The 11,131-nt window shown below is 34.5% G+C and overlaps 1 pseudogene; it reads right to left on the minus strand.

Annotated features, from left to right (window-relative positions):
* Window positions 1–282: 282 nt before the first annotated feature.
* LOC130498078 (homeobox-leucine zipper protein ATHB-16-like) lies at window positions 283–1,582 on the minus strand (annotated as a pseudogene).
* Between the last annotated feature and the right edge of the window lie 9,549 nt (window positions 1,583–11,131).

The following is an 11,131-nucleotide window of genomic DNA, read 5'->3' on the forward strand; positions in this document are numbered from 1 at the left end:
TAATCTTCTCATCTACTACCATCTAATTCTTGTTTGGAGGTTAAATTATACGAAGTGAAATCTTTTAAGGGTAAACTTTGGAATACAATTGGACAAGAGGAGTAAACTTTTATCTGAATTTTCTCCGATGACTTTCATATTCGTGAAAAACCCCTCCCCGACATCGTTAATTAACATTTAAGTCCCTTATTTTTTTCATTATTTCCATTTTATCCCTCATCCAAAGAGTGATAACAGAGCACAGTAAACCCATCGTTCTTTCTCCTCCGATCAACGAATTTTTCATGTCCAGTGATCCGACGGCGGAAGTACCAATTAAGAGACGGCGGCTGTTCGTCGGAGAGAAACCACACGCTCTTCGCCGCTGAAAAACTCGTCGTGATCTCTGTTTGCTCTGTTTTCACGAACTGCAAGAAACTCCCGCCGGTAACCGCGGCCGCCGGCGGCGTCAATCTTCCGTTCTCCGAGCTGGTCTCTTCGTTATAGGACAGCGCTTGAGTCGCAGCTGTCGGAAGATCCAGCTTCGACGACGGGGTTCGGTAGAAGATCACGGAGATCGGTGAAGCTTCGCCGGTAGTTAAAACCGGTTGAGTGTTCGAGAAACTGAGGAGGAGACGAAGGAATCTGATCTTCTTCTTCCTTCACGGCGGAGATATCACTCTCCGTCGTAGGCTTGTTATCTTCTTCTCCGTTGATCTTTCCTTTCATTTTACTAATCTGCAATTAAAAAAAAAATTCAAATTAAAAAAAGTTTCGATTTTTATTATTTGATTAATTAATAATCTCTGAATTTGAATTGTCACTCTTGGAGAAGAGAATCGTTGTCGCAGGCGGAGTGAATCGAAGTTGTGGCGGAGAGAGTCGTATTGGCTCTTGAGAAGTCCGTAGTCTTTTTCGAGCTGTTTTGTCTTCCACCGTGCGCGGCGGTTTTGGAACCAGACCGCTACTTGACGAGGTTGGAGACCAAGCTCTTGTGCTAGTTTGTTTTCCCTCTCGGGTTCGAGTTTGTTCTCGAGCTCGAAATTCTTCTCGAGAGCTTTGACTTGGTCCACACGTAGCCTCTCTTCTTCTCCGACAGACCCATGTGTTGGTTGCCGAATATTCCTCTACTATTGTTGCCGTCTTCTTCGTATCCATCAAGCATAGACTGGAAATTACCTCCGTACCCTCGTGGACTCTGCTCATCTGTGGGCAAAAGTAACCAATGAGTTTGTCAGTTTAAAAGCAAAAGGTAAAACATCTAAACTAAGTTGTCTTAAAAAAAAAGGAGAAAGAGCACACACAAAAATGGTAAGCACCTGGAGAATTGGAGACGAGACCACACATTGAATCTGAGCTGCTTAGTCTTTTCATCATGACACCAAAAAGGGTTTTAATGTCTTCTAGAGTTTTCTAATTTTTATGCTTCTAAATTTTCATTACAATAATGTTCTAGAACATAGCTCAGCTTCTTCACTTAGACACACAATCAAAAGAAAAGACTTTAGAGGAACAGAATTTATAAAATGGTAGAGAAGCTCTTGAATTGGGCTATTTAGAAGCAGAGGAGGAGGGGGAGAGAGAGAGAGAGCGAGTGTTCTTCGTTTTTTCAGTATGAACAAGTTGGTTTCACACTTTCTTTTCTTTAAATAAACCAAGCTTGGGTTAAAATGTAACTAGGGTTGAGTTTGTAATGAAACGGCAGCGGAGTTACATAGCTCGGCTCGGCTTAAATGGAATCTGTGATACGTCACGCTATGGGTTTTATAATTTGATAACACAGCTTAATCCTACGACTGTTTTTAGGTGTTTCTAATTTCTAAACTTATCAATTCAGATAGATATATTAAACAGCGAAAACTAGATACGTAAGATTCATTTAATAGGTTTAATATACCAAACAATCCTCTGAAAAACGTCAGAAGGTACGTCAGAAGATTTGATGACAAAATGATAAAATGAAATTTGTATTTATTTTTTTCTCATTCCTGAACAAAGTTTAAACTGGATAGGTAGTATATAAATTAAAAGGATTAGTATATTTAGTCCCCTATATTATTCGATCTGAGTTCTAAATATTAAAACATTGGTATTAATTTTGTTGGATGTATGTTAATATTGGCAACGCAAAAGTGTGGGAAAAGGCTGTGGGCAGGGAACAAAGACTGACAACATGGGTTTGGTTCTTTGAATCTGTCCAAACCTATGGACTCAAACGATGCCACCGTCAAAAAGACAAGTGAATTACAGATATATACATTAACCCACTTTCTTATTTTATGATTACGACTAAAATAAAACATAGTTTTGGCCAAGCCAGATGAAACTTCTCTAGAATAAATTCTGTTTTTGTTTAATGTTTACTGAAAACTATACCATTTGCTGACTAAAGGAAGGGTTAAGTCGCAAAGAAGGTCGAATTTACATTTTACATAAGATTTTCAAGTCGTCCTCCTCCGGAGAATCATGTTCAACGTGAGAGATGAGACCTTTTACTTGTTTGTACTTTGTAGTTTGTACCAAGCAAACAATGTCCTAACTTTTACTCCCTCTGTTTCTTAAAGAGTGTCGTTGTGACATTTTTCACACAGATTAAGAAAGTTGTTGAAATATATGTAAGTTGTAATTATTATACCTCTTTGACCAATACTCCCTTTGTTTCTTAAAGAGTGTCATTTTAGTTTTTTTTTATTTTGTTTTAAAATAAGTGTCACTTTGTATTTCCAATGCACATTTTATCATTAAATCTCTTTCTTACCCTTTTTATAACCAATAGATATTTAGTTAAATCATTTTCATTTAATTAATTGTACAATAAATAAGGGTAGATTAGTATATTTTCCAATTTTATTAATCCGTGTGAAATATGTCTGAGTGACACTCTTTATGAAACGGAGGGAGTAGTATTTTAGATAAATAAAATTATTTATAAAATTAATGCAGTTTGCAATTAATTTTCAGCTGAAAGTTAGTATAATTTACTTTGAAATTGTAAAGTGACACTCTTTGTGTAACAAGAAAATGAGCTTAGAGTGATACTTATTATGAAACAGAGGGAGTAGTTAACTTAGAATTGCGTGCTTAGCTATGGGCTTGGAGCATTATCTTTTTCATTGAAGCCCAATTCTGTTGCACATTATACTCCCTCTGTTTTATAATAAGTGTCATTCTAAGCTCATTTTCTTGTTACACAAAGAATGTCACTTTACAATTCCAATGTAATTATACTAACTTTCAGCTGAAAATTAGTTGTAAACTGCATTGATTTTATAAATAATTTTATTTATCTAAAATACTATTGGTTAAAGATGTATAGTTAATTACAACTTACATATATTTCAACAACTTTCTTAATCTGTATGAAAATGTCACAACGACACTCTTTAAGAAACGGAGGGAGTATTTTATACTACTACTAATTCTCCATTTCCTACAATGATTGAAGGAGAATAAAAATTTCCTGGGAATACGAGATTGGTTTTGTAGGCTATAGGTCCAACAGATATTCAGTTTCAACTTTCAAGGAAGCTTAATTAGATTTAGACGTAACTGTGCGTATTCTTGTCGACCCACGTTTAGATGGGAGACAACGAAACATGTTAAGAGTTTTTAAATCACGAGATAACAGGCCTGTACATTTATAACCCAGACTAATATAATGGACCTATAGAAAACTATACTCATTTGTTACTATAGGCCTAATCCGTATATTGTATTTTCTAGAAATATAAGAAATGAAAAATGAAAATGATTTCTAAATCCCGTCAGATTCTGCAATCATCTTTGATCCTTATTAACTGTGTGTATATCTTACTTGTAATCCATTAATGTATAACAAGAGTATAACTGATCCAACACTGTAAATTATTTTCTTTTGATAGTTCTTCTTCTAACTGCATACAATTAATTGAACCATTTGATTACCACGGTAAACTATAGTAGCAATAGCTCCACTAACCGAACTTATGTGCCTCCTATTCTATTGTTACGGTAACTAGGATTGTTGGTGAGGACATTAATATCAAACTTCTTTTCGTTTTGGTTAAGTCTATACACACCACTTATCAACTTGTGTTGGTTTTGTGTGTTTGTTTGTAATTATTGTCTGAAATCAAGGAAAAAGCGATTTGTACGATGATACATTCTGATCTTAAACATTCGTTAATTCGAAATTTCGAACCCTATCTAAGAGACAAACAATTCGTGTATAAGCATTGAACATGTGGACTGATATAGGCGAAGCGCAAATCTAGTGGATTAAACTATTTTAAAATGGAAATTAGGCAAATAGTTGAAATATGCCTTGAATCTGCGAGCTGAATTATATCGGACGATCCAGACGTCATGGATCGGGCGATATATGAAAGGGGAGTATCGATCGATAGACGTGTTGTTGTAACGGTCGATAGTACCCAAATCCGAGAAATATGGAAAATTTCATTAAAGACTTTCTTATATATACATCTAGGGTTTTACCCTATTGTGTAGCACGAACAGTACTCTAAAAATCTAGCCTCCATCAATAAAGTACTATCTTTGCCCGTGGACTAAACCTAAGGGTTAACCACGTTAAATCTCTGTGTCAATCCTTCTTATTCATTCATCTGTTAATCTATATCTTCTCACATCCGTCACAACAGACTGGTATCAGAGCTTCAGGTTGAATTGGTGAGAAGATGTCAGAGATGAACTTAAAGATTGACAAGTTTACTGGAAGAAACAGTTTCAGTCTCTGGCAAATCAAGATGAAGGCGTTGCTGAAGCAACAAGGTCTTTGGGCACTGTTGTCAGGGAAGAAGGTTGAATCTGTTACAGCTGAGATGGAGAATATTGAAGAAAAGACGTTTTCAACTATTTTGTTGTGTCTGGCAGATGAGATCATCATCGAAGTTTCTGGTGTTGATGCTGCAGCTGGTTTGTGGTCGAAGTTAGAGAGTCTATATATGACAAAGTCTCTGACTAAGAAGTTACTTCTGAAACAACGTCTCTTCGCTTTGAGGATGCATGAAGGTACACAGCTTCAGGATCACCTTGACAGTCTAAATTCCATTATGTTGGATCTGAGGAATATTGATGTTAAGGTGGAGGATGAGGATGCGACGCTGATTTTGTTGGTTTCACTACCAAACTCCTATGAGAATTTTGTTCAGTCATTCATAGGGAGTAAGGATACAGTGAGTTTGGAGGAAGTCAGGTCGGCACTTCACAATAGGGAGTTGCGTCACAAGGCATCTGGTTCTGGTACAGACGATCAAGCTTCTGGGTTGTTTGTAGGTGGTGGAAAGGACTATGGGAAAGACAGGAGGTCGAAAGATAAAATGTCATTCTCAAAGGGTCCTAAACCAACTGATATTTGCAATTATTGCAATGAAAAAGGACATTGGAAATCTGATTGTCCTAAGAAGAAACAAGCTGATTCCGCTGCTGTAGCAGAGAATGAAGCTAAGTCTGATGATGATATTGCTCTAGTTGCTCATGGAAATACACATTCTAGGGATGTGTGGGTTCTAGACACATGAGCATCTTATCATATGTGTCCAAGGAGAGAATGGTTCTCAGAGTATGAGGCAGTGACTGATGGCAAGATCAAGATGGCAAATGACTTTGCTTGCGATGTTGCAGGAATCGGTTCTATAAAGCTCAGAGCACATGGTGGTAAAGTTTGCACATTAACCAGAGTTAGACATGTTCCAGCTATGTCCAAGAACTTGATCTCAGTTAGTCTTTTGGATAGCAGAGGTTTCAAGTATTCAGGTGGAGATGGGGTTCTGAGTGTCTACAGGGTTCAGATGTGATTCTGAGAGGTTTCATTCATGGTACTCTGTATTTGTTGGAAGGTTCTACAGTTTCAGCAAATGGTCTGGAATTCTGTTCATCAGAGTTCAGTCAGTTTTGTAAGGATGCAAGAGCTACTAAGCATCTTACAATCAGGGATACACCAAAGAAGAATGGTGTAGCAAAGAGAATTAACCAAACTTTGTATGAGAGAGTGAGGTGCACACTTTCAAATAATGGTTCGGAGAAGATGTTATGGGCTACAGAGGGTTTTGACAAGCAGGTGGAGCTGCAGGAAGTGCAGTCGGATCAACAATGTCGGTCGACGACAAATTATCTGTGTCTATCGACTTCAGATGATCAGTGTCGATCGACGACAGATCAACAATGTCGATCGATGTCGGATGGTCAGTGTCGATCGACGTCAGACGAACAGTATCGATCGATGTCCGACAGCACAAGATCAATCAATCTGCAAGAAGAGATCGAGCGATCGTTGACTGATGAGGAGCAAAAGTCTTCTTATTCTGGAAATCAACATGTTGGGTCTGAAAAACGCAGTATTGCTAAAGACAGACCAAAGAGAGTTGATGTCAGGCCACCAACGAGATATCGATTTGAAGATATGGTGGGTTATGCACTACAGGTTGCAGAGGAAGTGGATACTTACGAGCCATCCACTTACAGAGAAGTTATTTCGAGTTATGCGTCTGAGAGATGGTTTGCTGCAATGGAAGCTGAAATGGAATCTTACGAGAAGAATCACACATGGAATCTGGTTACAATATTACTTGGAGAAAGGTTGTGACTTGCAAGTGGTATAAGAGGTTGGATAGCTATAGGGTCAGTTTGGGCTACGACATGAATCCTTATGACTGTTGTATTTACATGAGCAAGATGGAGGATGTTTCGCATATCTATCCGGTGTTGTATATAGATATCAAGATGATAGTTGTCAATAAAATGTGTGATGTTCAGAAGTTGAAAGAGCTACTGAATTCTGAATGTAAGACTTTCTGGTACCTCAAGGGTACATCTGAGATTGGTTTTGTCTATAGAGACAAGACAAAGGGAAATCGATCGACACCAGCACTTATGCATCGATCGATACGACAGTTTCAGAGACGCAAGATGATTGGTCAAAAGAGGTCAATCTGGTACCTTAAAGGTACATCTGATGTTGATCTTGTCTATGAAGACAAGGATCTGAGCCTGGTTATAGGCTATTCTGATTGGTATTATGCAGAAGATGTGGACAGTAGGAGATCTATGATTGGTTATGTATTTACTCTGGGTAGTTCTGTTGTGAGCTGGAAGGCGACTTTGCAGTCGACAGTGACTTTGTATACTACTGAGGCAGAGTACATGGCATTGACAGAAGCTGCTAAGGAGGCGATATGGTTAAGAGGGCTGGTCAGTGATCTTGGTCTTCATCATGATCAGGCTATTGTATTCTGTGATAGCTTGAGTGCTATCTATTTAGCCAAGGATCAGGTTCATCATGAGAGAACCAAACATATTGATGTAAGATACCGTTTTCTGAGAGAAGAAAAGAGGATTGAAGTGAAGAAGGTAGGAACACCTGATAATCCTGCAGATATGTTCACTAAGGTGGTTCCTCACAGCAAGTTCAAGCATTGTCTTGATTTGCTGAACATCTCAAGCTGTTAATCTGGCCCTGATGGGCATCTAGCCCTAAGGGGCATCTGGCTCTGAGGAGCATCTGAGTCCGACGGGACATCTGACGTCTGAGTTCGACGGAACATCTGAGGCAAAGAGGGAGTCTGGTACATCTGTATTCTGAGCACAGAGAAGTGCATTCTGGTACATCTGATTATGGAGGATTCAAGTCAAGGTGGAGATTTGTTGAAATATGCCTTGAATCTGCGAGCTGAGTTGTATCGGGCGATCCAGACGTCATGGATCGACGATATATGAAAGGAGAGTATCGATCGATAGACGTGTTGTCTCATCGGTCGATAATACCCAAATCCGAGAAATATGGAAAGTTTCATTAAAAACTTTCTTATATATACATCTAGTGTTTTACCCTATTGTGTAGCACGAATTGTACTCTGAAAATCTAGCCTCTATTAATAAAGTACTCTTTTTGCCCGTGGACTAAACCCTAAGGATTAACCACGTTAAATCTCTGTGTCAATCCTTCTTATTCATTCATTTGTTAATCTATATCTTCTCACATTCGTCACAACACAAATTATTGTCTCTTTTTGTAGTACTTTTTTTGTCACCACTTGTTTAGTATAAAAATGGTGACAAAAACATTTTTCCAAGTTCATAAAAAGTCAAATTATTATAATTGTTACCCTTTTGAAGCTTCGAGAAAATTTTCTCCATTTGCGTTTCCTCTTTCAAGTATAAAAATAAATAGTGTTCGTGTTTTATATGTATAATCTTCATGATAACAAAACTGATTAAGTTGTTTAAAAATAAAAAAATTGATTACATTCTGCATTTCAATGTAGACTTAAAGAAAGAAAAAAATCTTGAACGCCTCTACAGATACCTTCTGCGATCAGATCTCTCTCACTCAAGCACATAGGCGATCAGATCTCTCTCACTCTCATTTGGCGCATGAATTCTGTTTTTCGATCAATTTCGCGAATTTTCCTTTTAAAACTTTTCTGAGTTCTGACTATTTCTAACAAATTTTTTTTCAATTCTTGGCAAGATATGAAAATTCTGTACAGAACATAAATATTTGGCTAAAATTAAAGATTCAACTTTGCGTGTGATATTTTATCTTAGTTTCCTTAATTATAATAATCATAATTATTTGTTGCTTTTATGTACATAAGCTTAAACCATTGCCAAGTTTGGTAAGGTACGAAATTTTCAATTTCAAAATGCATTTTTATTTGCATTTTAGTTGATGTGAGTTTTAATGATTTTATAGTTTTTTTATTTCAACAATGATATTATTCAGTAGTTGCATAGAGAGAACTTCAATTCACTAATACAAAAATTAAAAATCCAGAAACTAAAAAAGAACTGATTAAAAAAATTAGTGTGTGAATACATTGATGAAATTTAATAAAATTATGTCTTAAAACACAATTAATTCTATGATAATATTTATAAATCTCAGACAATAAAATAAAAATATAAACGTCAAATTTTAAAAATGCATATGCACTAAAATTAAATGAGTTTTTTTTATTTTAGAAAAATATATCTTAAAATAAAAATCCATAAGGTTTTTTGTAAATTAATAACTAATAAATTAATAAAAAAATAAAATCTCAATATTATTAATTTATCGAGTTTTTACTATACCATAAGTCTATGTGTCTGTTATGACTAAATATCTTTATAGAAATAAAAGGAAGATAATATTTTAATTTGACTAAGAAAATACTTCTCAAAATGTATGTTTGTGCTATTATATATACTCAGAATGTTAGGAGAAAAATCATAAAAAGTTAAAGAGAATATCTTATATTTGATATTAAAAATGGCTATCACAGTGAAGACTTTAGTCACATTTGTTTTTACTATTTTTTTCATTGTATCTTCTGTTCATTGTGGTGCTACAGATAACGCTGTTACTCCGGGTAAAGGTTTTTATCATTATACCACCTCTTAAAAATCTTTTTATCAATTAATATGTATTGATCTAAATGATTTTTTCTATAAACAGGTTATGAAGAAATAAAGTATGTAGTATGCTACGATTTCTCGAAGCCGTGTGATTATGGAGGAGAAAGAGGTTGTGATCAGTTTTGTCTTGATTGGGGTTGGATAAGTGGCCACTGTGTTCCAAGAAAATGTTGTTGTACTAAATAAGGGTGTCTCAGATTTTTTTTCCAATAAGTATGTATCCAAGATGAAACCACTTAATCAAATATCTATTGGTATTGTTTGAAAAATAACATCACTACTTTTCATTTGTTTTAAATATCTATACAAAAATCTTGAATGAAATAAAAACAATTTACCAATTGAAATCGGTTTTGTTTAAATTCGAGTAATATTTTTTTTAATCGAAGAAAAATATATGGAAAATAAATTATAATATCTTTGAGTACATTGTAAATCCAAAGATATTTGATCTCTCCTAAAAAGTTTTGAAAACCAGACCGATTGGTTTACTAACTTTTACCATGAACCGATCATATAACCAGGTTGGATTTTAATGTTGTTGAACAAGATAAAAACCATTAAAACTATCAAAAACTACGAATACTTAATTAGTTTTAGTTTGTGTATAAATCAAGTCAGATTTGGTTTTTTGGATCCAGATATTTTGCCTAAACTTAAATTCTTCTACTGTTATTAAGAAAAATAAAATAAATGTAAAACAAATATTTTGGGTTTATATTACATACATAATTATTGGACCATACTTTAAAAATATCAATAAAATAGTTGGGTGTCGTGTCAATATTGTTGGAATACATTGATGAAATTTAATAAAGTTATGTCTTAAAACACATTTAAATTCTATGATAAAAATTTTATAAATCTCAGACAATAAAATAAAAATATAAACGTCAAATTTAAAAATGCATATGCACTAAAATTAAATGAGTTTTTTTTTATTTTAGAAAAATATATCTTAAAATAAAAATCCATAAGGGTTTTTTTGTAAATTAATAACTAATAAATTAATAAAAAATAAAATCTCAATATTATTAATTTATCGAGTTTTTACTATACCATAAGTCTATGTGTCTGTTATGACTAAATATCTTTATAGAAATAAAAGGAAAGATAATATTTTAATTTGACTAAGAAAATACTTCTCAAAATGTATGTTTGTGCTATATATATACTCAGAATGTTAGGAGAAAAATCATAAAAAGTTAAAGAGAATATCTTATATTTGATATTAAAAATGGCTATCAGAGTGAAGACTTTAGTCACATTTGTTTTTACTATTTTTTTCATTGTATCTTTCTGTTAATTGTGGTGCTACAGATAACGCTGTTACTCCGGGTAAAGGTTTTTATCATTATACCACCTCTTAAAATCTTTTTATCAATTAATATGTATTGATCTAAATGATTTTTTCCTATAAACAGGTTATGAAGAAATAAAGTATGTAGTATGCTACGATTTCTCGAAGCCGTGTGATTATGGAGGAGAAAGAGGTTGTGATCAGTTTTGTCTTGATTGGGGTTGGATAAGTGGCCACTGTGTTCCAAGAAAATGTTGTTGTACTAAATAAGGGTGTCTCAGATTTTTTTTCCAATAAGTATGTATCCAAGATGAAACCACTTAATCAAATATCTATTGGTATTGTTTGAAAAATAACATCACTACTTTTCATTTGTTTTAAATATCTATACAAAAATCTTGAATGAAATAAAAACAATTTACCAATTGAAATCGGTTTTGTTTAAATTCGAGTAAT

This window comes from Raphanus sativus, chromosome 2 (assembly GCF_000801105.2).
Source record: "Raphanus sativus cultivar WK10039 chromosome 2, ASM80110v3, whole genome shotgun sequence".
NCBI lineage: Eukaryota > Viridiplantae > Streptophyta > Magnoliopsida > Brassicales > Brassicaceae > Raphanus > Raphanus sativus.